The 27560-nt window shown below is 42.4% G+C and overlaps 1 protein-coding gene across 3 annotated transcripts in view; it reads left to right on the plus strand.

Annotated features, from left to right (window-relative positions):
• LOC140204348 (mastermind-like protein 2) overlaps window positions 1–27560 on the plus strand; it is a 140961-nt gene that overhangs the window by 16388 nt on the left and 97013 nt on the right. The window contains exon 1 of one of the 3 annotated variants that reach the window (XM_072271001.1): window positions 11903–12229. The exons of the other annotated variants lie outside the window; for them this stretch is intronic. The gene's annotated coding sequence lies outside the window, so the exon portion shown is untranslated. Of the gene's footprint in view, window positions 1–11902; window positions 12230–27560 lie in introns of those variants that run through there. 3 annotated transcript variants of the gene reach the window in all.

Raw genomic sequence — 27560 nt, forward strand, 5'->3', positions numbered from 1 at the left:
CTTCAACCATTGGGCTCCTGAACCACTGTGGATAACTTCACTCACCTTAACATTGAACTATGGATTCCACAACCTATGGCCTCACTTCCAAGGACTCTGCAACTCTTGGGCGGCGGGGGTGGGGGGAGGTTGTTGCATTGATGCTTGCTTGGGGAAGAGGGGGCTTTGGGGGTCTAATGCTTTTTGTCGTTCATTCTTTTGAGGTTCTTTTGTTTTTCGTGGAGGTCTGTGAAGACAAGTATTTAGGGTTGTATACTTTCTCTGATAATAGATAGAACCATCTGGATCATTTGAACCATGTTGTCAATATTATTTATATGTCTGCAATTTAATATTTGCACAGTTTGCCTTATTTTGCACATTGGTTGCCTGTCAGTCTTTCTGTGTAGTTTTTCATTGATTTTATTGTATTTCTTTTTTATTTATTTGTGGATGCCAGTAGGAAAATGAATCTCAGGGTAGTATCTAATGACATATATGCACTTGGATAATAAATTTGTATTTTGAAGGTACTTTTGCTTATAGCAAAATGTGAATTGGTTTTCAGTCTTGAAGACTGGCTGGGAAGTTGAAATGACCAGTCAGCTCTGATCAGTGGCTTTCTAGTGAGGGGTGGTGTGATGCTGGCAGTAGTCATGGACCTTCCTAATCTTTTATCATTTCAGCAGATTTACATGGTAAACAATTAAAACAGAATTTGCCTTTGGGCTTTGAGTGAGACATTGGTTAATTAGCTCCTGGCAAACCAGGAAGAAAAGTTAACCAAGCCACTTAGTAGTATTTCACGTGTTTGGTTAACTTTTAACTTCAGCCCATTAAAGCCTTTGTAATGCTACTGGTGTCCTTGTTAACGTATTTGTGACCCTTGTATTTCTTAGTTCACCCACAAGCTAATATGTTGAATCCACGTAGTCAGAAAAACTAGCTACTGTCACAAATACAGAGATCTGCTGTTGCTGGAAATCCAGAGCAACACACACAAAATGTTGGAGGAACTCAGCAGGTCAGGCAGCATCTATTGAAATGAATAAAGTCGACATTTTGGGGTGAGACCCTTCATCAGGACTAGAAAAGAAAGGGGGAAGAAGGTGGGGGGGAGGGGAACAAGGACAGGTTAAAAGGTGACGGGTAAAACCCAGTGGGTGGGAGGTTAATGAAGTAAGAAGCTGGGAGGTGAAGGTGGAAGGGGTAAATGGTTGTAGAAGAAGGAATCTGATAGAAAAGGAGAGTGGACCATGGGAGAAAGGGAAGGAGGAGGGGCACCAGGGAGAGAAGAAGATAGGCAGGTGAGGAAAGAGAGGAGCCAGAGTGGGGAATGGAAGAAGGAAAGGGAGGGGGAAAATTACCGAAATTTGGAGAAATCTATGTTCATACCAGCAAGTTGGAGGCCACCCAGACGGAATATGAGGTGTTACTCCTCCAACCTGAGAGAGGCCTCACCGTGGCACTAGAGGAGACCGTGAACCGACATGTCAGAATGGGAATGGGGACTGGGATGAAAATGGTTGGCGACTAGGAAATTGATCCCTGTTTAGCTGTGGGGCTATCAAGATGAGGAAGGCTTTGTTCAGCCTTCTGAGCTTACCTTTGGCTTTCTCACCCCACCCCCACAATCTATATTGTTACCCTGGTCTGTTATATATGCCTGTTAACGAATGAAGACAATAGGATTTTACTGTAGCTTTCTTGCAAGTACGGCAGAATAGACGCGACTGCGTTTAGTTAGTTATTTACCTCACAACGTGAGGCGGCACGTTAGTATACTGGTTAGCACAGTGCTTGACAGTACCAACTATCAGGGTTCAAATCCTGCTGCTACCTGTAAGAAGTTTGTACGCTTTCACCACGACCACGTCGGTTTCCTCCCATTTGTCCGAAGACATACCGGTTGGTAGGTTAATTGGTCTCCCGTGATCAGACTCAGATTAAATCGGGGTATTTTATTTTGGGCGGCGTGCCTGGAAGGGCCTGTTCCGCGCTGTGTCGCCAAAGCGGGTTGCACTGTCTGTCGCTGCTTTCTGGTTTAGTCCCAAGGGTTCAGATGGTTCCTCCAACCAACCAGCCCCTTAATTATGCCTTGTGCTCTATGGAGAGGTTCAACAGGCATTCTGCCCACACAAAGACAGCGGCAAGTGGACCCAGAGTTAACACACGCACACACTGCACTCTCTGTGCTGGAGGGCCTCAGCAGGCCGGGCAGCATCTATGGAGAGGCATAAAGAGCACGCCGGGACAAGTGGGGCCATAATCGCCTCAGTTTTGCACTAAATACGGCTTGATAGAATGTCAAGTGACCCAATAGCGTGCACCAATTCAAACGTTCTTTCACAAAAAAAAAGGTTAATTTCAGTACAGCAGGTGCTCCCCCAAGGAAGGAAATGAAAATATTGTTAGCTCTTAATTTTATAGACTTTGCTGGCTGTGGTATTGATTCAGTGTGTTTGTGCGCGCGCCTTTTGTGTGTGACTAAACCGGTATTCTGTCTTGAAGCTAGCTCGGCACAAACGGTGCTTTCTTTCCAAACTCAAACAAAGCTGAACGCGGTCATTGTTTTTTATCCCGGGTTCTCTTCTCTGTGATGTAGTAGCTGCAATAAAAGTGCCTTTGTTTCCTGCTTCGGCATCGTTCAAAAACCAGACTATTTTAAATGGCTCGTTTCACCCTCCATTCATTTTCTTTCGCTCCTGGAATGCCGTGGGATCTGCATTTTAGCCCTGGGAGGGAGGGAGGGAGGGGATATTGTGGATTAAACTGGGACTGCTTATCAATATTATGCCTCGATACTTGGGACCCAGGGCAGTGAACTGCGTTTAGGCTGCCGTTTGAGAGGTTTGGCCACTATTAACTCACGGGGGACCTAGCTGTGGACATTTGTGGCTTATCTCCCAGTTATCTGCACACTTATCTCCTTGCTGTTTGTCGAGCCCCGTAGCATTTCCGATGTTGTACACTTACATTCTTTCGTTGTTGTTGAAGTGCTCCAAGACATGGAACATAGACCACTGGTATACAAAATGATGAGGGTTATAGGTAGGACAAATGTATACAAGTGTGCAGGGGAGGGCTGGATAGGGCGTTCATTTTACTTAAGATTATCTTAAAACATTCTTAACATGTTATTAGCATTATTTTAAATGTTGAAGGGAGTCCCTAGACATTTTGATTATTTGTGAAATACAAGACCTACAGGAAAGATATCAATAAGATTGAAAGTGTACAGAGACTGTTTCCAGGATTTGGAATACCAGAGTTATAGGGAAATGATTGAATAGGTTAGGATTTTATTCCCTGAAGTGTAGGAGAATGAGGGAGATTTGACAGAAGTATACAAGATTATGAAGGGTATAGAGAGGGTAAATTCAAGCAGGTTTTTATTCATTGAGTTCAGGTGAGATGAGGACTAGAGGTCATGGGTTAAGGGTGAAAGCTATAAAGATTAAGAGGAACATGAGAGAGGACTTCTTCACTCAAAGGGTAGTGAGTGTGGAATGAGACTGCCAGAAGAAGTGGTGGATGCAGATTTAATTTCAACATTCAAGAGAAGTTTGGATAAATTCATGGATGGGAGGTCAGGGAAGGCTGTGGCCCAGTTGTGGGTCAATGGGACGAGGCAGAATAGTAGTTTGGCATGGTCTAGATGGCTGAAGGGTCTGTTTTTGTGCTTTAGTGTTCCATATTTCTATACTATCACAGCTTAGGACCTTGCCTTTCGGCCCACAATGTTGTACCAACCTTTTAATTTACTCTAAAATCAACCTAACCCATTCCTCCCACATAGCCATCCATTTTTCTGTCAGCCAAGTGTCAACATCTCTTACAAGTCTCTAATGTATCTGGCTCTACTGCCACTTCTAGCAGTGCATTCATTCGATACACCAAACTCCCTCTGTGTAAAAAAAAACCTAACTCTAACATCTTCACTGTACTTTTTTCCAATTACCTTAAAATTATACTCCCTTGTATTTGCCATTTCTACCCTGGGGACAATAGCCTCTGGCTTGTTTTGCTGCTGTTGTCTTGTTGCTTGTTGTGTTCCCTGTTGTTCCACTGAACATTGTGGGCTTGCTATGTTGGTGCTGGAGTCTGCGACAACACTTGCAGGCTGCCCCCAGGACACCTTTTGGTTGTGCAGGTTGTTAACACAAACAACACATTTCACTGTATGTTTCAATGTACTGGTGATAAATAAAAAATGAATCTGAGTTTGAATGAATATATACATCTATGTTTACATACTCTGCAAGTGTATACATAGCAGAACAAATCTGTTTTCTTTACAAGGGACGTGAAAGGTAAGACTGTCTGTGCTTGTATACAATGCCTTTCACAATTTCAGGATGTCCCAAAACACTTCTACACAGAGTGCTTTCCGAAACGTAGGTTGCTATCGACAGGAAGAAGGCTCTGAAGGGTGCTGACAAGGTGGAAGCATTGTATCAGAATAATAGGGTCATCTATTGAAGATGGAAATGAAAAGGAATATTCCCCTCAGAGGGTTGTGGGTGTTGCAAATTTCTACTGCAGAGCGCTGAGTCCTTGAAGATGTTTAAGGCGGAAATTATATCAACATGCACAAAATGCTCCCAGTCATGCTCTGTTCTCGCTGATGCCATCCAGAAGAAGGCACAGGAGGCTCTGGACTCACACAGGAACATGTATTACTCCTCAACCATCAGGCTCTTGAACCAGTGGGGATAACTCCACTCAACTTCACTCACCCCATCACTGAACTGTTCCCACAACCTATAGACTCATTTTCAAGGACTCTTCATCTCATGTTCTCAATATTTAGTGATTATTTATTATTATTATTTCTTTTATTTCCTTTCTTTTTGTTTTTGCACAGTTTGTTATCTTTTGCACACTGGTTCCTTTCTTTCATTGATTCTATTTTGGTTAATGGATTTATTGATTATGCCCACAAAGAGTTGTATATGGTGACATACATGTACTTCGATGCACTGGACAACAAATTTTTTCAAAAGTGTTGCTTCCTCAGAATTTTTTTTGTTTATGATAGACTGCTTGAAGATGAACACAGATATAATTTCAGACTACTTGTATCATGTAGGAATTTGGAAAAACAACAAATTAACTTTTATTGAATATAATGTGTTTAATTGCATAATGGTGCTGATGTGCAATAGTTCAACGAAGTTAAAAATATTTTGTTAATGATTTTCATTTGTACTCTGTGTCTGAGGCTTCTTGCTTAAGTGTCCAACAATAATTCACCAGCATTGATGGATTCCAGTTGCCCTGGTATCTTTTCTCCATGACCGCAATGTCCTGGTGAAACCTTTCACCGTGCTCGTCACTAACAGCACCAAGATTTGCAGGGAAGAAGTCTAAATGGGAATGCAGAAAATGAATTTTTAGTGACATGTTGCATTTCATGGTTTTATATGTTTGAAGCATGCATGTAGTTTGGGGCTCTGTAGGTGCCGAGAAAAATTTCAACAACTTCCTTGAATGCCTTCCATGTGATTTTCTCCAGTCCCACTAGAAATTCTTCAAATTGCCTGTCATTGATGACCTGTTTGATTTGTGGACCAACAAAAGTGCTTTCCTTAATCTTGGCATCAGTTATTCTGGGAAGCATCTGTCTCAAATATCAAAATACTTCATAGAAATTTTTGAGCCTGGCGATAGCAAATTCCATTCTTACAGTCCTGAACCCAGTAATTATTACTAAAACCTTTCCTGCCATGCAGCAGCTGCACCACCTAAGCATGCCCAAGCATGCCTGGACAAGATAGGAAACTTTCCAGCTTACACAGTAGGCAACATTTTAATTGACTTGAAATAATAAACATAAGTTTATTTAAAAAATGGTGCGTGATAGGGAAATTTCATGGTGATTTTCATGATCAGTAGCCCAAAATTCATAAGGTACACCTAAAGGTATTCAGGAAGCAAAATCTTTGTTGTCTAGTGTAATAAATTTACTTTGAACTTTAAACTCTGAAATGGTAGAGGAGCTCAGTAGATCGGGTAGCATCTATGGAGGGGAATAAACAGTCGACACTTCAGGCTGAAACCATTCATCAATAAATAGATTCTTGGACTGACTATAGAGATAAGTAGGTTCTTGGACCATAGTGCTGTGCCAACTGCATTTGGGGATTGGATGCAGAATCACAATCATTTCATTCTCCTTTACATTCATGTACTGAAGAATGGCAATAGGCTATCTTGAATAATGTATCCACTATGATTTTATTGAGTGGCTGGGTCAAGTTCAAGAGACTAGATTGGCTACACCCATTCCTTGGCAGCACACACACAATACTGGAGGAACTCAACAGGTCAGGCCACATCCATGGGAATGAACAAACAGTCGACGTTTCGGGTTGAGACCCTTCCATTCCTAGTTCTTATTTATACACAACAGAGTCCCACAAAATTAAATGTGATAATGGCCACGTAATCTGTTCAGAGGGCCATAGAAGATGTCCTTAAAATAATGGCATGGCAGGTTTATATCCAGTTAAGAGTGTGGCCACACCGTGGGTCAGAGACTTAGAGTTATAATTTTCTACAGCTACAAGGATGCAGTGCTCTCTCGGTATTTCACTGGTGTGTCAGTTCCAGATTTTATACTTAAAAGCTTGGATTGGAACTTGAACCTTTAACCTCCTGACTTAAAAGGTGAGGGTACTACCACTGAGAAATCAAGATCTGTTGTAATTTCCTTCTGAGTTTAAGTGATACGGACCATGAGCTCTAACCCTGTGGGTCTAGGTAACAAAAACTCAGAGCACCTAATCTTGTTAATTTATCGAGAAGAACAAATTGGATCTTACAGCAACACAACTTTTTTTTCTCTCCTTTTTTCCTCCTTTTTACTTGTATCCTATATTGTCAAAATATTTTTTCCCTGTAATTGGTAGTTCATATTCACATGGTAGGTGTAAAATTCCAAGAAATATTGCTTAAAAATAGCACATAGCTTCCTTTAAAATAAATGTTGCTTTACAAGTTGAGCTGCTCAGGTAACGTGATTGAGGAAATGAATTTAACTTTGATCTATGTTCCAATTACAATCCCATATGAATTTTTACTTTACAATTTGAAAATTCTAAAGAAGTTGTTGTTGGTGAAGATGTATAAAACCCCATTTGTCACCTAATTCAAATTTTCTGGTTACCATTTCCTTCCACTAAATCGCTGCTCTGCTGTGTCACTTCTGTTGTTTAATTTAAATTATTGGCTAATCACTACAAACATAACTTGAAATTATTGTGAACAGATTACAATATAGCCCTCTCTTTATGCAAAACAACATAGAAACCACTGTTATCATGTCATCAAGAGAATTATTACATGTGGCAGGCTTCGCTGTTTTTGTTCTGTGTCTAGATGTCAGTGTTTGAATACCCCTCAGTGAATAAATCCTTTCTAAGTGCTAACATTTCAGTATGTAACTTGCCTAGCAGATTCTTATTAGCATTACCATGGCTGATGTTTTATCTCATTCTAGATTGAAGGTCATGGCAATGTACTCCAGGAAAATGTAATTGTTGTAATACCAGTACCCTGGATGATGCAGTATGAACTACATGGAAAAATAACCGGGGCCATGTGAACAGTTAAATAAATTTGGCTTTTTATACTTTTGGATAGAATACGTAAAAAAGTTTCTGACCTGATCTCATCCATTACTCTGTCTGTTTTACTTCCAACAGTTTCTGCTGTTCTTCTGTTTCTTTTGTTTCCTTGATTGTCTCTCTCTCTGTCTATTTCTATCTCTCTTACTATCTTTTTACCTGTCTGTCTCTGTGTTTGTTTATCTGTGTGTGTGTGTGTGTGTCTCTCTCTCTGACCCTGTCTGTTTCTCTCTCTCCTCTCTGTGCCCTCCCTCTCTCTGCCCTCTCTCTCTCCTCTCTCTCCTCCCTCTCCTCTTCTCTGTTTCCCACAATGCATAATTATCCTTCAGTATCCCTGCAAAGTTACAAAGTTACAAAGGCGCACTGGTGAATGCTTAATTTAGATTACAGGAGGCCACTTTCTGGACAGCATCTCCATGTGTTCACTGCCAAACCATTTAAATTCTTGTACCATAACATGGACAAGTGTATATGAAAAAACAAGTGTTTGTATGGTACGACTGTTGGCATTGAAGAACAAAATTTCACAGTATAAATGATTGCCTGCGTAAAAATACTTTAAATATTTAGTCTTACAATGTCACAAGCTAAATGTTTTGTCCCATTACATAACGTGCTATTTTAGCTTGAATTTCACCGATATCCAAATTCACTTGGTGGCCGCTTTCATCATCAGTCCTCACATTTGACAGAGTGTGTAGCCGGCCTGAATTTCAACCCATTGAAATACAAAAAAAACAACACTCACAAAATGCTGGGGGAACTCAGCAGGTCAGGCAACACCTATGGAGAGGAATAAATTGTCGCTGTTTTGGGCTGAGACCTCTTATCCCACACTGATGAGGAGTCCCAGAAGTATTGACTGTTTATTCCTCTCTGTAGACACTGCCTGACTTGCTGAGTTCCTCCAGCATGTTGTGTGTGTGTATGTGTGTTACTCTGGATTTCCAGCTTCTGTTTATGAAACACAAAATTTATGGGCAGCAAGACACCGCTGAGCCTTTTATCACAATGGGTCTCTGAGAGAGATGGAAATGGCAAAACAAAGATTAAGGTCCAAAAGTTTGAAACCTTTTTTATTCTTTTCTGTCGAAATAGACAGTTTATTTGTTAAGACTCTCTAATGAAATAAAGTCATGGAGTGGCAGGAAGGGATAATCGCTACATTAGCACCCAGATCATGAGGTGCAAATCATTTCCCTCAGTATTTCCTTCCTCTTTTGACAAGCAGGCTCCAAACACTTTTTCATCCTATGGCTATACTGATCCCTGCCCATCTCAGTTTTACCTTCCAGCCTCAAAGTGTTAAGAACAAGCACCAGGCGACGTTTATTACTGAAGTCCCGCTACTAACCCAGTAGTCCAACTGAATGGTCTGACACTTGAAGCTTAAGGTAATTAAGTGCTAACGGAACTCATTCAAGGCACACACACACACACACACACACACACACACAAATAAAAACCTGGCTAACACACACAAAACGCTGGAGGAGCTGAAGGAACGTGTCGATGTTTCGGGCAGATTCCCTTCATCAGAATCCATCATGAGTCCTGATGAAGGGTCTCGGCTTAAAACGTCGACACTATTCCTTTCCATAGATGCTGCCTGACCTGCTGAGTTCCTCTGGTATTTTGTGTGTGTTGCTCTGGATTTCCAGCGTCCACAGAAACTCTTGTGTTTATAAACCAATGTGCCCTCAGTGTTAGTGAGGGCCAGTTCAAAAGGCAGTTTAATCCAGAATGGAGGCAGAATGTGTGGCGACCCTTGCAGGCTGCTCCCAGCACACCCTCGGGTGTGTTGATTGCAAATGATGGCATTTCACTGTGTGTTTCAATGTACATGTGATAATAGTCTGGAATCTTGATCAGCCCCACTTGTAAAGATATAAAATTAGTTCCTTTGAGATCTGCTGAATGATTTCATTGGGTTCCAGCACTGGAGCTGGAGACCAAAGTCTGGGCAAAACTGCTTCTAAGACTCGGGAGATAATAGGCCTGAGGTGGGTTGTACACGGTTTGCCTTTTTCCAGCAGTGTGATGTATCCAGTGAACAGAGCACCACTTTGAAGGCGTTGTATAAGTCCATCAGCCCTAATGTGGCATAGGTGGCCAACAGCAGCTCATTGGGCCGACATTTCAAGGCAAAGATCGATCCTCTCCCTGCAATGAGGTCTTAGGAGCTTCTGTTGGCATTTCTGTAGCTCTGCGTTTTCACAGAATGGGCTTAGTAGCCCCATGTCGACCCCTCCTCCTTTCACAGCTGGCTTGGGGCCATCCATGGTGGAGTTGTCTGGAGGGCATGGTGCAGGCAAATCCTTCTGTTAGAGCTATACTGAAGCATGCTCTGGCTGTTCCTAGACATCCCATAAATCTTGGATATCAAAAGCTGTTTTGATGTTTCTGAAATGCTGAAATTTCAGAATACATGTCTGATTTCATGAAAATCAACAACAACAAAAAAAGAAAATACAGAAAATGCTGGAAGCAGCTGACCAGGTGGCATCTGTGGAAAGAGAAACAGTTAAAGTCCGGGTCCTCCTTCACAACGGACCCTTCGCTATTTCTGGCCCGAATGCATTGACCCATTCTATTTATTTATTTTTTTATGCAGAGATAGTGGTGCGATCACTCGAGTCGAGTATGGTATTCTCCTAAGGGGTCACGTATTGGTGGGTCCTGTGGTGGCTGTAGAGGCCTGACTGGGATCCGCATATTCTGGTGCAGTGCGGTTAGTGTTTGGGTCTTTTGATTGTTCAGTCCCTCCTTTCGCAGCTTCCAGTTGTTCTCTGTGGCACAACAGAGGTTGCTGTCATGTCGCGTGGCTTCCTCTTGAACAGATTTCCTCCAGGTGTGTGTATTGAGTGTAATAGACCCTCTAGAGCCCACACCACCCAGTTACACCCATGTGACCAATTAAGCTGCTAGCCCGTACATCTTTAGAATGTAGGAGGAAACCAGAAAGCCCCCATAGTCATGGGGAGAGTATAAAACTCCTTGCTGACAGCGGCGGAGTTGGTGCTGTAATAGCTTTATGCTCCCCTGCTACCCGGACTCTGTATCTCTTTCCACAGACGCTGACTGACCTGCTGTTTCCAGAATTCTCTGTTTTTATTCCAGCTAAGTTGATAGGGTTGTTAGGAAAGCTTATGGTGTGTTGGCCTTTATTAGTCAGGGGACTGAGTTCAAGAGCCGTAAGGTAATGCTGCAGCTTTATAAAGCTGTGGTTAGGCCACACTTGGAGTATTGTGTTCAGTTCTGATCGCCTCATTGTAGGAAGGATATGGAAGGTTTAGAGAGGGTGCAGAGGAGATTTACCAGGATGATGTCTGGATTAGAGAGCATGCCTTTTAAAGAAAGGTTGAGTGAGCTAAGGCTCTTCGGAGTGAAGGAAAATGAGAGGTGTACAAGGTAAGGGGCATAGATCAGAGGGTTGCAGGCCTAGAGAATGTTACAAAAATAAGTTGGGGGTAAGGAATACTGTGGTGGTAAGACCACTGTAGGATTTAGTACAGCAGCAAACATCTAAAGCTTAAGAGATCGAGGGGGGATAGGGTGGAGGTGTTGGACGCCGTTGTAGTCAGAAAGCACTGGGGAGATCTGGTCCCCCCTACCCAGCCAAGATGTGGCAGAGAATATTGCCCAACATATCTGAAAATTTTCCACTTTGGGGAAGAAAATGAAGACCTCGTAATGAAAACCTGAAAAATCACCCTCTTCAGCTCATCAGTTCAGATCAGCAGACCTTGCATGAACACATGTTCTGGAACAGCAGAATTTGCCAAAAAAAAAAGGGTGGGAATTCTCAGCAGCCAGTAGCGTTTATACTTCCAAAAAGGCCAGCTTCGTAAGTTGGCTGTGTGAAAACCTGAAATTGGGCGGGGTGATTGTGTGGGTTGGTTATTAAGCACTAATTTATTTAGGAATCTTATTTGGAGGAGACTTGGCTACAATTCAAAGTTCAAAGTAAATTTATTATCAAAGTGCGTACAGTGTACAGTATACCATGTACTACTCTGAGATTCAATTTCTTGTTGGCTTTCACAGTAGAACAAAGAAAAATCAATGAAAAACACATGAACAAAAATTGACAAACAACCAATGTGCAAAAGAAGAGAAACTGAGCAAATACAGTAATACTGACAAAATGAGTTGTAGAGTCCTTGAAACTGAGTCCATAGGTTGTGTTCAAGGTTCAAAGTACATTTATTATCAAAGTACGTTTGCAGTATACAAGCCTGACATTTGTCTTTCCACAGACAGCCACGAAACAAAGAAACACCATGGAACACATTCAAAGAAACCATCAAACATCCTATGCGCCAAAAAAAAAGAACGAATCGCGTAAACCGCAAAAAGAACAAGCGAATAACACACAGAATACTAAACATCAAACCGCAGAGTCCTAGAAGCAGTCTAGTTCAGTTCAGTCCAATTTAGCACTATATCGCTCGTTGACAGCAGCTACAGAGCCAGTCCGCCCTGAACAAAATCGCGCAAAATAGCAATAAAGAAGGAGTAATCAGAAACCAGAAACACATCTAACATGAACTGCAGCATCGTCTAAAGACGAGTCCAGTCCATAATCCGCACCAATTTGTGATCAGTTCAGCGCTGAGGTGAGTGAAGTTAACCATGCTGGTTCAGGAGCCTCGTGGTTGAAGGTAATAATTGTTAGTGAACCTGATAATGGGGGACCTAAGGCTTCCACACACCAGGTAATGTGGTAATATGGGCCTTTGTATTTGAATCTTTAAAGGTCAATGAGAGTACTATAACAGGGAGATAAAGTCAGCCCACCAGCATAATAATTCTCACTTTCAAATGTGTCTATAGCTGCATCTTGTGTCTAAGGGAATGGGTGAATAAACAAGGAAAACATCTTCCAAAACGCTGTGAGGCACTGTCATTTTACCTGCCATCAAAGGAAATAATAGATGGGAATTAATACAATACCTTTCAAGCATTCAGAATGTTCCAGAGCATGTTATATTGTTGAAGTGCTTCTGAAATGTTGCTACTGTTGTTCTGAAGGAAATGTGGTAGATAATTTACCCAGAGCGAGGTCTCACAAGCAACAGTATGGTAATGACTAGAGATTTTTTTTAAGTAACATAAATGAGTGATAAAATGTTGGCCAAGATATCAGGGAGAATTCCCCGCTGCCTCTTCAGTGTGATGCCATGGAATCTAAGAGGGCAGATGTGGCCTCTGGTTCTCTTTAAAGTCTCACCCAAGAGAACAAAATAAAACTCTGCAGATGATTTAATCTTATTGGCCTGACATGTGCCCACCTATTCTGTTTCAGTCCTCCTGATTTTTCTTTTGTCACTCCCTTCTAATTCGATAATCTTACTGTTGTAATTAATAGTTGCAGACTCCAAAATCAAAGACGGTGAAATGCTCTGTAGGTTCACGTAAAAACGGATCTGGTCCAATTGGCTCCTCCTGCCCGATCTGGCACTTAATGTTATCTTCCAAATGCTCATATTGACTGCATGATCTCTAATTTCCTCAACCAACACCAATCAATTAATCTGAATACGGTACTGAGCTTTTCAAACTGCCTCGCTTTATCTATTTATTGAGGTACTGTACAGTTCAGAACAGGCTCTTCCAGCACTTTGAACTGCGTCACCCAGCAGCCCCTGATTTAACAGTACCCTAATCATGGGACAATATACAATGACCAATTAACCTACCCACCAGTACGTCTTTAGACTTTGGGAGGAAACCAGAGTACCTGGAGGAAACCCGAGGAGAGCATACAAACTTACAGACAGTGACGGGAATTGAACCCGGGTCGCTGGTACTGTAAAGCGTGGTGCTAACCATTGACTCTACTATGCCACATTCTTTTGAGGAGAAGGTATTCCGTCGTCATCTTCAGCCACTCCCAGCAGTTCATTGTTTATTTATTTAGAGATACAGCACGGTAACAGACCCAATGAGCCTACAATACCCAGTTACAACTATGTGACTCATTAACCTACTAACCCGTATGTCTAAGGAATGTGGGAGGAAACCAGAGCACCGGGAAGAAACCCTCATGGTCACGGAGAAAATGCACATAGACAGCTGTAGGATTTGACCCACTTTGCTCATGCTGCAAAGTGTTACGCTAACCGCTACATTACATAGATGACAGAAAAATGAAGATGCTGCCTGGCCTGCTAAGTTCCTCCAGTATTTTGTGTGTGTTGCTATTTTATTTTTGGTGATTTAGAGATATAGCACAGTAACAGGCCCTTCCACACAGTGAGCCTGTGCATCCAATTACACCCACTTGACCAATTAACCAACTAACCCGTACGTCTTTGGAATGCGGGAGGAAACCAGAGTACCCAGAGGAAACCTGCATGATCAAGGAGAGAATGTGCCTACACGCTAAAGGCAGTAACAGAATGAAATCTGGGTTGCTGATGTTAACCACCACATTCAGAGATGTGAATTGGATAGTTTTTGTCAATTCAGGAAGCCTCTAACAAGCATTCTGATTAAAATAGTCAGAAATGTACTCAGCAGCCACTTTATTAGGTACACCTGTACACCTGCTCATTAATGCAGGTAACAAATCAGCCAATCATGTGGCAGGAACTCGATGCTTAAAAGCATGCAGGCACAGTCAAGAGGTTCAGTTGTTGTTCAGTCCAATCATCAGAATGGGGAAAAAGTGTGGTCTAAGTGACTTTGACCCTGGAATGATTGTTGGTGCCAAACAAGATGGTTGGAGTATCTCAGAAACTGCTGATCTCCTGGGATTTTCATGCACAGCAGTCTCTAGAGTTTACAGAGAATGGTGCAAAAAAAACAAAAAAACGTCCAGTGAGCAACAGCTCTGTGGGCGAAAATGCCTTGTTAAGGAGAAAGGTCAGAGGAGAATGGCACAGACAGGTTCAAACTGACGGGAAGGCAACAGTAACTCAAATAACCTCGCTTTATAAGAGAAGAGCATCTCTGAATGCACAGCATGTTGAACCTGGAAGTGAGTGGGCTACAGCAGCAGAAGACCATGAACAAACACTCAGTACCTAATAAAGTGGCCACTGTGCGTACCTATTGGAAGTTCCTGCTGGAACGACAGGCTTCCAATGGCCATTTCTACCTCCTCTTCACTCCCTAGGTGTTATGGACAAGGAGTCTGTTGACTGTCCTTTTCAACAGGGACCAGTGGATAGTGACATTTCCTGCCTTTCGCAAAAATCAGTGTTGTTGAATCCATTTTACCTCTGAACATACAGCCTCCAGTAATTTGGCAGGTGTACATCATTACAAATGTCTCAGTGTAAGTTGTATTTACAGCATTTTTCAAAGCTTTGAACACATATATTACTGTGCAAAAGTCTTGGGCACATATACAGTATTTAACTAGGGTGCCTAAGGCCTGTGCACAGTAAAACATAGATCGGAGAGCAAACTCGTAAATCTGGTGGGAGCAAAGGATGTCGGGAATGGTGAGGGTGGAGCGCCACAAGAGGGGTGTGGGACAGGTGGCAGAGAAGTAGTGCCAGGGGCAGGGGGTTGCACGGGTGCAGACACACCCAGCCCCGAGATACCAGGCAAGGTCATTTGATTCCAAACAATTGATCATTACAAAATGTTTCTCTGCTGCTTCCCGCTCCCTCCCCTCTCCTTTTCCCCTTTTTCCAAACAAGATTCCCCTCTCCTTGCCCCCCTTCCCACTCTCAGTCCACAATAGAGACCCATATCAGAATCAGGTTTATCATCACTCACGTATGTCGTGAATTTTGTTTTTTTTTCGTGGCAGTAATACAGTGCAATACATAAAATTACTACAGTGCTGTGCAAAAGTCTTAAGCACCCTGGAGAGATAGATAGAGATACGTAGATAGAGAGAGAGAGAAAGAGAGAGAGAGGGGGTGATATATATGTATGTGCCAAAGACTTTTGCATGTGGTACATGATCAGGACGTTCTTCAGTAAGGAATCCAACGCTGGATGAGCAGGTGGTGAGTTCAAATCCCACTCCAGGGACTTGAGCACATAAGCCAGCCTCCAAAATCAGTGTCATATTAGGATTAGGATTAGTATTGTTTATTCTTGTCACATGTACCAAGATACAGTGAAAAGTTTGCCTTGTAACTGTTCATACAGATCATATCATTACACAGTGCATTGAGCTATATAGGTAAACTAATGCAGAACAAAGTGTAAAAGCTGCTGAAAAAGTGCAGTGCAGGTAAATGATAAAGCACAAGATCATAACGAGGTAGGTTGTCCACCTTAATCGTGCAAGAGGTCTGTTCAAGTGTCAGATAGAAGTTGTCCTTGAACCTGACGGTATGTGCTTTCAGGCTTTTGCCTATTGAGAGAGCAATGAGGTGTTTTATTGGATGAGATGCTATACAAAGATTCCACCTTCCCTTTCAGGAAAATAGAAGAATCTCACAGCATGTTATTTTAGATCATAAGATATAGGAGCAGATTTAGGTCATCTGGCCCCAGTCTGCTTCATTTGAAATGGAGCATGGTTGATCCATTTCCTTCTCAATCCTATTCCCCTGCCTTCTCCCTATAACCCTTCACACCCTGACTAATCAGGAAGTTCCATTGCTTTCATAAGTGTCCGTATATATTTCTTAGTCAATATTGCTAAAACAGGTGATCTGACCATTACCCTCAGTTAGTGGGAGATAGCAGTTTGCAGATTTTCTATTTTAATGAACCACAGATGCTGAAAGTCTGAAATAAAAAACAGAAAATGCTAGAAATACTCAGCAAGTCATGTTGAAGCTGTGGGGAGAGAAACCAAGTTAATGTTTCAGTTTGACGATCTTTTTGTTTAAAACTGATTGACCTGAAACATTAATCCTTTCTCTCTCTACAGATGCTGACTAACGTATTGAGTGTATCCAGCACATTAATTTTCAAGCGTTTTTACCATTTTCAGCTTTCATTTTAAAAGTTTGTCTTAATGGAAAACTAGCTCATTTTGAAAATCAGTTTGTGAACTGAATGCCAGAAAAGTGTTTTTTTCCTGTTTGGGCCACCTCTGACTTCTTAGAATATCAAAGAAACAACAAAACTGGGTGTAAGTGGGAAAAGACTTAAAAATTGTGCAGTGAGTGGAGTGGTGAGCCAGTAACTTGGAAAGGAAACAGCTATCAAGACACGCGTGCCATCTTCCTTCCTGTTCCCAGAATTTGGAGACTTCAGTGTGTGTCACTTCAGCTAATTGTAATGTCTTACTTTAACATGAAGAGCAACTAATCAGAATTTCTGTAAGCTGAGGTGTTACGGTAAAGTTGTTTGTAATTTTGGAATCAGAATCAGAAGTTACCAGGATTCCATTATCTTGCGAGCATTTGCTATAGCCAAAGAGCACTTGTGTCACTGAAGAGAGTAGACTACACTTGTTTTTAAGACCCTGTCAAATTAAGTACTAATCTGAGAGAAATCTGTAAAGAAAGTGTCATAGAAACGTTTGCACTCTCAAGGAACTTCCCAATTTTGCTTTCTTTTTTAATGAAACTTGCAAACTTCAGGTGGGGATTTTACGATTTGTTTTCTTTTTCACCAGTGCTCTCTCTAAACCCTTTATTGCCAGTTCTGATGTAAATACATGAGAAAACCACAAGTGTTGATTCAGCAGGTCTTCAGAGAAGAGACCTGCTTGTCAGCACACTCAGCTGGAACCTACTTACTGTAATAGGAGTGCAGAGGATGAACCCTTCACTGAATGCGGAAAGGACCTGCAGACAGTGAAGGTGCAATGCTGATGGATTGCAACTTGTAAGGCTGGTGCCCAAGAACTAGAGGGCTGGATCCCGAAGAAGGGTCTCAGCCCAAAATGGCGACTGTTTATTTCTTTCCACGGATGCCCCCTGCCCTGCCGAGTTCCTGCGCATTATGTGTGTGTTAAGTTGGATAGCTTATTTTGTCCAGTCCCCTTTATGCTTTAACATTTCTGTAACTTTACGACACTGTCATTGATTTATTAACAGTCCATAAAACAATTCAATCTAAAACAATCCAAAATTGCTGCGACTTTGGCAATAGTTTGCATATTTAACCTCTTAGACCCGAGACACCACAAGTGATTCTGCTTAATTTTGTGGCCAATACTAGGCTATGCACTCAGTCGGAGTGTATAGAATTTTAGCTTCCTGGAAGAACTTCCTGAGTAAACTGCATTGTTTGCCCATGGAATAGGGCAGCACAGTAGCATAACACAACAATAACAGCACCAGCGACCCAGGTTCAATTCCCGCCGCTGTCTGTAAGGAGCTTGTACGTTCTTCCCCGTGACCGTGTGGGTTTCCCCCAGGTGCTGCGGTTTCCCCCCACATTCCAAAGACACGTGAGTTAGTGGGTTAATTGGACTGAAGGAAGGGTCTGTTACAGAGTTTTATCTCTAAGATCATCTTGCCCCCAAACTGTGCCCTTTTTGAAATTTTTAACAGTCTTTCCCATAATTTTAGGTGGGTCTTTGATTGAATAAGTGAAATACTATCATTGATATTCACTGAAACGTTCACTGTCCCTGGGACACAATCCAAACTTGGATGGAAAATTCCACGGCATCATAAGTTGCAGAGACTTTGGATATCTGATGCCAGGTGACGTCACTAAGATCCGTATTCAATATTTAACTTTTATATTTGCCATGCCAGTGTTGGAGCCTGTGTCTCCAGTTGTCTTAGTCTCAAAACTCCAGAATTCCTTTTATAAAATACTGTACCTTCCCCTCTTTTGAAAGCATGACTTAAATCTTAATTCAACACACACAAAGTGTTCCAGAACTCAGTAAGTAAAGCAGCATCTATGGGTGGGTGGGGGGTGGGGGGTGTGGGTAAACAGTTATTCTCCTCCATAGATGCTGCCTAACCTACTGCATTTTGTGGATGTTGACCTAAGATTTCCAGCATCTGTGGAATCTCTCACAAAGTACTGGAGGAACTCAGCAGGTTAGACAGAATCTATGGACATGAATGAACGGTTAATATTTCAGGCCAAGACATGACCGTTTATTCGTTTCCATAGATGCTGCCTGACCTGCTGAGTTCCTCCAGCCTTTTACGTGTGTTACTCTAGATTTCCAGCATTTTTTTCCCCCAGTGTTATCTTCTTTAAGTGACAATTTTTATGTAATTGTGCTCCAGTGAACCACCTTGGATTATTAAAGGTGTTATATAAATGCAGATTTTTTTACACATACAGTAATGATAACTAAACACTGTTATAAAGAGTGGGAATGTTATCATAATCAAATAAACAAACCATCAACTTACACAAGTATTGAGTCTCCACATAAATTCTGGGTACCAATACAATTTAGATTACTCATGGCTTACATTTAAATATTGTAATAATCCCCAGAAATATCCAGTCAAATCTAATTTCATTAAACCAATAAATTCAGTATTACCATCCTAAAAGAGGTACTGACTCATTTGTTTTAAACTGAGCAACACATTGTGTAAAACATTCAGTAAATTCATTGAGGTTTACGAATAAAAATTCGGATTAAAAAAAATACTTAAAGAAAATTTGATTAGGTGAGAAAATTTGAGCTTGGCATTTGGATTGGATTGTGATCAATAAACCTGAATGGGAATCTGTATTTGTTTAAGGTGTGATTAAATCTGCAACTTGCAGCTGCTGTAAAAATATTTCAGTTTGAAATCAAACAGTATAGGAAACACTTGAGATTGAAATGAACTTGTAAAAAATAAATCTGGACTAAATTCTGCTCGTGGAAATGTGTGGGAGTAATAGTTTGATCCTATGGTTAATTTAGATAACCAGCAGGAAACTATGCAACAGTAAATTCTGCAGTTGACTTAATAATGGAATCTTTGCATCAGTACAGATGTTCAACTTGTAGCATGGTGCTGCTTTAATACCAGAAGGTGACATTACTTTTCCTTTCTGTGCCGAATAATCAGGGTAGAATATTTATCTATTCATCTGTCCATCCAGCACAGAGTAGGCACCTCCAGCCCTCCCAGCCACCCCACCCCACAACCCCCATTTTACCCAAACCTAATCACGGGTCAATTTACAGTTGTAAACTGGAGCAGCCGGGAAAACCCACGCATTCCACGGGAGGACGTGCAGACTCCTTACAGAAGAGCTCTGGAATTGAACTCCAAACTCCGGAACATCGCAAGATGTAGTAGCATCACACTAACCACTACCCTACCATGGGGCCGAGCCACTGCTTTGCGCCCGTACATTAAAATTCCGCAGCTGAAATTTCTGCGATGGTAAAGTGGTTTTCAATGTCCTGATTCATGAGGTAGAGTTCCGTGGAAGAGTTTTCTTAATGCAGCTAGTTGTGGTCAAAGTTATAGCAACATTGCCAAAAAGAATGCATGTGGGTCCAATACAGAATGGACTGATGTTCATGTTGTATTTTTCACAATCTCTGGAAGTCAAAACTGTTTCATTTGCCAATGGAGTGTAGTTACCGTTGTAAAAATAAACGTGGGCACATGCCATGTGGTTAAGGCATTGGACTAGTGACCTGAAGGTCGTGAGTTCGAGCCCCAGCCAAGGCAACTTGTTGTGTCCTTGAGCAAGGCACTTAATCACACATTGCTCTGCAACGACACTGGTGCCAAGCTGTATGGGTCCTAATGCCCTTCCCTTGGACAACATTGGTGTCATGGAGAGGGGAGACTTGCAGCATGGGCAACTGCTGGTCTTCCATACAACCTTGCCCAGGCCTGTGCCCTGGAGAGTGAAGACTTTCCAGGTGCAGATCCATGGTCTCGCAAGACTAACGGATGCCTTAAAAAAAAATAAATGAAATCTGCTAACCAATCAGTACAGAGCAATATCCCACAAAAAATTAGCATTTCTCCCTATTTCAATGATGTAGGGGAGGCTTACGGATACAGAGAGAGAGAGCTTGCTTGCTCTTGCTTGAAGTACCTGGGGATTCTTTTTAACATCTACTTCAGAATGAACAGTGGACTGAAGTTTGACATCTCATCCATAATCAGAAGTTACTGCTGGGACCATAAACCAGATTGAAAAGCATACTTGATGTGTTAGAGGGGGTGTTAATCTACTTAAAACAAATGGATTGATGCCTCTGTAAAAACTGCCACTCGATAAATGCGTCACCAACTTGCTTTGCGTTCCTGCACGTACTGATAGCAGTCACTTTGAAACTGTATCATGTTGTTTGCCCTGAAGTTCATCTACTGCAGCCTGTGGTCACTGGTCATTTGTCCTCTGGACCACGTTTTCCTTCCAGCAGTCTTTCTCTGGAAGTTAAGCTCCGTGTCCTGGACAGCACAGAGCAGGACGTACACTTACACAACAGCTTTGATATCATAGCCCTAGACCCACAGGCTGCCAGTGCTCTCACTGATGTGGGATGAGTGTGAATATCTTGTCTTAAACTCATAGAGTCATAGAACACTCACAGAAATAGGCCCTTCAGCCCATCTAGTCCATGCCAAACTACTTTTCTGCCTAGTCCCATCTACCTGCACCTGGACCATAGGCCTCCCATCTATGTAGCTATCCAAATTTCTCTCAAGTTTTGAAAACAAACCCACATCATCATTTCTGCTGGCAGCTCGTTCCACAGTCTCACCACCCACTGAGTGATGAAGCCCCCCCTCAGGTTCTCCTTAAATATTTCACCTTTCACCCTTAAACTATGACCTCTGGTTCTAGTCTGACATAACCTCGGTTCAATCTTATTGATATCTTTCCTGTAGTCCTTGTTCTTTCACAAATAATCAATGTCTTGGGAATTCCTTCACTATTTAAAGTAATCTTAATAATTTCTTAAGATAATTTTAACAAGTGAAATGAACACCCTATTCCACTCTCCCCAACATGTTCACCTGATTAAAAACATTTTAACAAACTTAATTAAATCAAACACACATAAAATGCTGGAGGAACTCAGCAGGTCAGACAGCATCTGTGGAGAGGAGTGAAGAGTCAATGGTTTGGGCTGAGACCCTTCTTCAGGACTGGAAAGGAAGGGGGAAGAAGCCAGAAAAAGAGACTGTGTGGAGGGGAACGAAGACTAGCTGGCAGGTGATGGGTGAGACCAGATGAGGGTGGGGGGATGTGTGGGTGGGAGAAGGGAGATGCTGTGAGGAGCTGGGAGGTGATAGATAGAAGAGGTAAAAGGGCGAAGAAAAGGAATCTGACAGAGCAGGGTGACCCAGGGAAAGCAGAGCAGCACCAAAGGGAGGTGATGGACAGGTGGAGGGAGCCAGGATGTCCCTCCAGCATTTTGTGTGAGTTACTTTGGCCTTCCAGCATCCACAGAATTTCTTGTGTTAATTACTGTCTCATTCTTTACAAGGGAGCCATTACACATGCATTATGTACTCCAGGTGGAGTTGGTGTGGTTCAGATTTTTCAGTTTAAGAGCCAGGAGATCTGCAGAGATTTGGGTTGCCAAGTTGAATTGTGTAAGGCTTCCACCAGTACATGTATCACGTGGATGGTGTAGCATTGACAGGAATCTGGGCTAGTGCTTGCACTTGAGAGCAGTTTGATTCCAAGCTGGCACTGCTTTGCGGGTCTCAGCAGAAGATCCTGTGGCACTTTTCAGCTGATCCAAAATACGAAATTCCACCTGACAAAAATTGCTGTGTCTTCACCAGCGTTTGGGTGCAACATCAGTGCTGGAGTGTTTATCTTTCTGAGAACTGAAGGTGTAATCCAGACACACTGCTTACGATCTGTGTGGGCAGTCTGGTAAAGCCCTTTTGCGGTACATTGTTTTTGTTACTTCCTGAGTCGGCTCTTCTCCGTGGTAGAATCCCCTTATTTATTTATTTATGTATGTGCCAGCTATGACTCTCTCGTGTTTAAAAGAACGGGTGGTGGTGACATCCAGTAAAATGCAGCATGCACAATCATTCAGAGGATGTGGTGGATGGAATGGTAATAGGTGGGATGTGGTCTCAACTGCGTATGCACTTGGTTTTCATCTGAATTGGCAACATCATTAAATGAATCACAGGATTTGGCCTCAGTGTAACACACACATCAATCAACACAGATTATACTGTCTGCTCTGTAAACTCCTCCAGAATGATAACCATTCAAGATCTGTGCACTGCCCGGCTCCTGCACAACTCTCGTCTTTCATTCCTCTCCCACCGATTACACACCACATGCCTTTGCTGCCTGGTCCTGAGATTTGATGCAAGGTCATAGAGTCATAGAATACAACACCACAGAAACAGTCCCTTCGGCCTATCTAGTCTGCGCTGGCTTCGTCTTCTGCCTGAACCCCGACCTGCACCTGGACCATCGCTCTCCATACCCCTCCCATTCATGTACTTATACGAACTTCTCTTAAATGTTGCAATCAAACCACTTCCGCTGGCAGCTCGTTCCACACACTCACCACACTCTGAATGAAGTTTCCCCTGATGTTCACTTTAAATATTTTACCTTTCACCCTTAACCTATGACCTCCATTTCTAGTCTCACCAGCCCTCAGTGGAAAAAGCCTGCTTGCATTTACCCTATCTATACTCCTCATAATTTTGTATACCTCCAGGCTCCTACACTATGCAACCTAGCCTATCCAACCTTTCCCTATAACTCAGATCCTCAAATCCTGACAACATCCTTGTAAATTCGACCTCTTGTTCCAGTCTCACCTGACCTCAGGGAGAAAGTATTTACCTTAACTATACCCCTCATAATGTTGTACACCTCTATAGGATGTGCCCGATTCTCCTGACTCTCTATTAACCTATTTAACGTTTTGATAGGTGTTAAAACGTTAACACCTTGGCCAGGATTTCCCACGTTTTCTATCATTAATTCAAAGTCCCTTCATCTTCAGTACTTTCTGCACACTCTGTAGTTCCCTCCTGTGTTCCCTCTGTTTAGGACATCTTAATGTCTGTCTCTTTGCCAAACATAAACACAAGAAAGTTTGCAGATGCTGGAAATCTTGAGCTGCTCGAGGTACTCGGCAGGTCAGGCAGCGTCTATGGAGAGAAATAGATAGTCAACATTTCGGGACGAGACCCTTCTGCAGGACAGACCCTTCCGAGACTCTTGTTTACCAAACAGTTGGCTGTACCCTTATACGCCACAGTGCATGGCGGTTAGCTGGATGTGATTACAGCACAGGCTGTTGGAGTTTGGAGCACAGTTTTGGTGTCCTCTTTAAACAAGTCCGTACCTTCCTTCCCGTGAGTGCATGAGTTTCCCCTGGGTACTCCAGTTCCTCCCACAGTTCAAAGACGTACTAGTTAGGCTAATTGGTCATTGTAAGTTGTCCTGTGATTAGGCTAGGGTTAAGCAGGTGTGGTGCTGAGCAGCACAGCTTGATGGTCTAGAACAGCCTGCTAAATAAGTAATGAACAAATAGATATTCTTATTCTGTTCTGTGCCCCTGTGATATGTTCCCAGTTTAGAAATGGTCATTGTTCTCTATTCGAGATAGTTGTGTATGTTTTTTTTTGTGTGTTCCACTTCACCTCCAAAACACTATATATCCACACATGCCTTTGAAAAAGCATTTGAGGTCACGGCACTCTTCAGGGTTCTTCAGGTAGGATAATTAGATCCATTGACATTCCACTCTCCCTCTCCCACTTCAGGGGAACTTCTGTTCCTCGTTGTGCACAGGGTCTGACACAGTGCAGCTCATTTCAAACCCTTCATTTTAAATAAAGCCTTTTTTTTCTACCCCATCGCATCTTGAGGAGAGGCAAACCATTAAAAATATCATTAAATCCCTTTTCCTTTGTCTTTTCATTCAGATAATGGCCGTGTACAACATATTGTGCTCATAGACATTGCTTTCTGAATTGTTTCTGGCTCACTCTCAGCCCCACTGTCTGCTTCTAATCTAACAATACACTGATCCCACCTGCTCTGTGTATTTATTGTTGTGTGTACTGTTGTGTTTGCACTTGCATCCATTGGGACTGTGGGCACTGGTCCAAGGTCTGCCGTGTTTTTTTTTCTGTGACAGAATCCAGCTGCACGACTGCTTGGCATAGCCAGCACTGTCGTGCTGCCGTCCCTGGTGGAGGAGATAGTTGGTGATGATTTGGAGGCTGGCCTCGTGCAATGATGCGTTGACAATAGGTCTTGACGTGTTGATCCCTTGTGCCGGAGAGAATCTGTTTTAACAACACTTTTAAATGCATTCAGTTCTTTTTCTCCCCCCTCTAGTTCTTGGGCGAGGCTAGAACTGGAGGTCATAGGCCAGGGGTGAAAGGTGAAATATTTAAGGAGAACCTGAGGGAGAGATTCTTCACTCAGGAGGTGGTGCGAGTGTGGACTGAGCTGCCGGTGGAATGGGGGATGTGGGTTTGACTGTAAAAATTTAGGAGAGGTTCAGTTGAACACACGGATGGGAAGGGTTTGGTCCAGGTGCGGGTAATGGGATAAGGAGGAATAATAATTCAGTGTGGACTAGATGGGCTGAAGGGCCTGTTTATGTGCTATGAATCTATGACTAATGTGTAGGATGCTGTCTACATTTAAATCTTGAGAGGTGTATATCCCCAGCAAAGTTCAAAGCAAATTTATTATCAATGTATGTATTATGTTTTGTAGCTTCAAAACATTAAATTAATCTCAAACTAAAGGAAGACACAGGAGTCTGAAATGTAATTCTGACTTTGTGTTTACTTTGAGTGAGGTGCGCATATGTCATGTGATAGCGTGATGACATGTGCAATCCACGTATTTTTACATATAGCCTGTAATGAATTATTTAAATGAACAAGCATACTTAATCAAACAATGTAAATGCAAGATTACTCAACAGTGTATGTCACCACGTACTACCCTGAGATTCGTTTTCTTGCAGGCATTCACAGGAGAGTGTGGCGCGTGGCCAAGTGGTTAAGGCATTGGACTAGCGATCTGAAGGTCGTGAGTTCAAGCCCCAGCCCAGGCAGCATGTTGTGTCCTTGAGCAAGGCACTTAACCACACAGTGTTCCAGTCCACCCAGCTGAAAATGGGTATTGGCAAAATGCTGGGGGTTAACCTCGTGATAGACTGGCATCCTATCGGGGAGGGGGGGGGGGGAGTCTCATACTCTCAGTTGCTTCACGCCAGGGAAACCGGCATAAGCACCGGGCCTGATGGGCCACAAGGCTCGGGACAGACTTTAACTTAACTTTTATTCACAGGAGAACAAAGAAAATCAATAAAATCATTGAAAAACTGCACAAAAAGACGGACGAACAACCACTGTGCAGAAGAAGGCAAATTGTGCAAGTACAAAAATAGCAAATGCTAATAATATTAGCTACCCCTAATTTCCCTTCCGAAGGTGGCTACATTTTGAACTATAGCTCTCCCGAATTGCTAATGGTACTGTACTCCCACAGCCCTGTTCTTTAAGGAAGCTGCAGAAGTTTAAGTGTCCAAGTCAGGGTGTGTGTATCTTAAACATGATGGATTTCCTAGTTGCCAACTGCAGTTGCCCTCCAGGTCGGTGGGATGGAGTGGGTTAGGGAGGTGCTACTAAAGGCACCTTGGTGAGGTGTTGTTCTATGTACTGCAGGTAACGTGCATTGCAATCACTGTACAATAGGCTTAAATTGTACCATTGAATGCATCAAAGGGGAATTTCCAATCCACAAAGGCCAATGTTGCATCTCTAGTGAACTGGTTCATGTCAATTTTTATATTCCATTTGGTACTTTCTTATGCCTAGTAATTAAACAGAGGTTGGGGATATGAACTTTGAATGATCTGGTGCATTTCTAACTCTTCAGTGCAGTAGGATTATTAAAACCTTTTTAGGACTTTGGAACTGCTATACTTTCAAAGTACAAAGTTCGAAATAAACTTGTTATCAAAGTATGTATATGTCACTATATACTACCATGAAATTCATTTTCAGTAGGTTCAACAGTTCTATTTAATATCAGAGAAATGTCCACAATATACGTCCTGAAATTCTTGTTCTTTGCAGACTTCCACAAAAACAGGAGAGTGCCCCAAAGAATGAGTGACTGTAAAAACATTAGAACCCCAAAGCCCCTCCTACTCCCTCTCCCACGCACAAGCCGCAGCAAAGCATCAGCCCTCCCCTCCTCCTCCCCCACTTACTTCTGCAAAAAAAGCATCTGCACCCTCTATCCTCCAAGCAAGGCCCCCAATAAAGACCGTGATCTGCAGTACAACAAAAAATAGTCATTCACTCGACAACTCGACAAACCACAGGCTCTCTTTCTCAATAAATGGACAGAGAGGTGTTGCCCTTTCACAGTGAGAGAAGAGATATATCAAAAACAACTCGTTGATTTGCAATGATAAAGTGTGCTGCGTAGCTTTTATCTGAGTTCTCTGACTCAAGAATCTGAACAAACTCTCCCCCACCAATGAGATAGAGAGAGCGCACGATTCGCCGGGTTCAGAGCCCTCAACGGCTGATCGGCTGTTTCCCATGTTCTGTTTTCTACTGCGTCGCTGCAGTCAGGGACATTGGCATAGAGTCGGTTCATCTACAGGGCCGTGACACCTTGGAACCCTGAAGGCACGCTCACCTTCCAGGCTGCATCCTTAGGATTTTGAAAAGTGGCCAGTCGTGAGCTCCCAGGAGTGGGTCCCACCACTGCAAAGAACCAAAGTTTGAGTGTGACTCCAGGTCAGCATCTCTGACAGAATCCTGCCCACCCTGAAAGGGGAAAAGAGAAACGTCAAAGGTAGAAATTAAGCATTCACAGTAAAACAAAGAAATACGATAGAATCAATGAAAACCTATACACAGAAACCAACAAACAAAAGAATACAAACTGAGGAAAATACAAATAAATAAATAGCTAGAAAGATAAATAGATAATTTTTTAAAAAAAATTTGTAAAGTCCTTGAAAGTGATTCACAATCTGTGACTCAGTTCAATGTGGAGGTGAGAGACATTAACCATCCCGGTTCAAGAGCCTGATGGTTGAAGCGTTATACCTTTTTCCTCCTATCATCAGCCACAAAATAGACAGGATAATGCAGGGAA

Source organism: Mobula birostris, chromosome 10 (genome assembly GCF_030028105.1).
Source record: "Mobula birostris isolate sMobBir1 chromosome 10, sMobBir1.hap1, whole genome shotgun sequence".
Lineage (NCBI taxonomy): Eukaryota > Metazoa > Chordata > Chondrichthyes > Myliobatiformes > Myliobatidae > Mobula > Mobula birostris.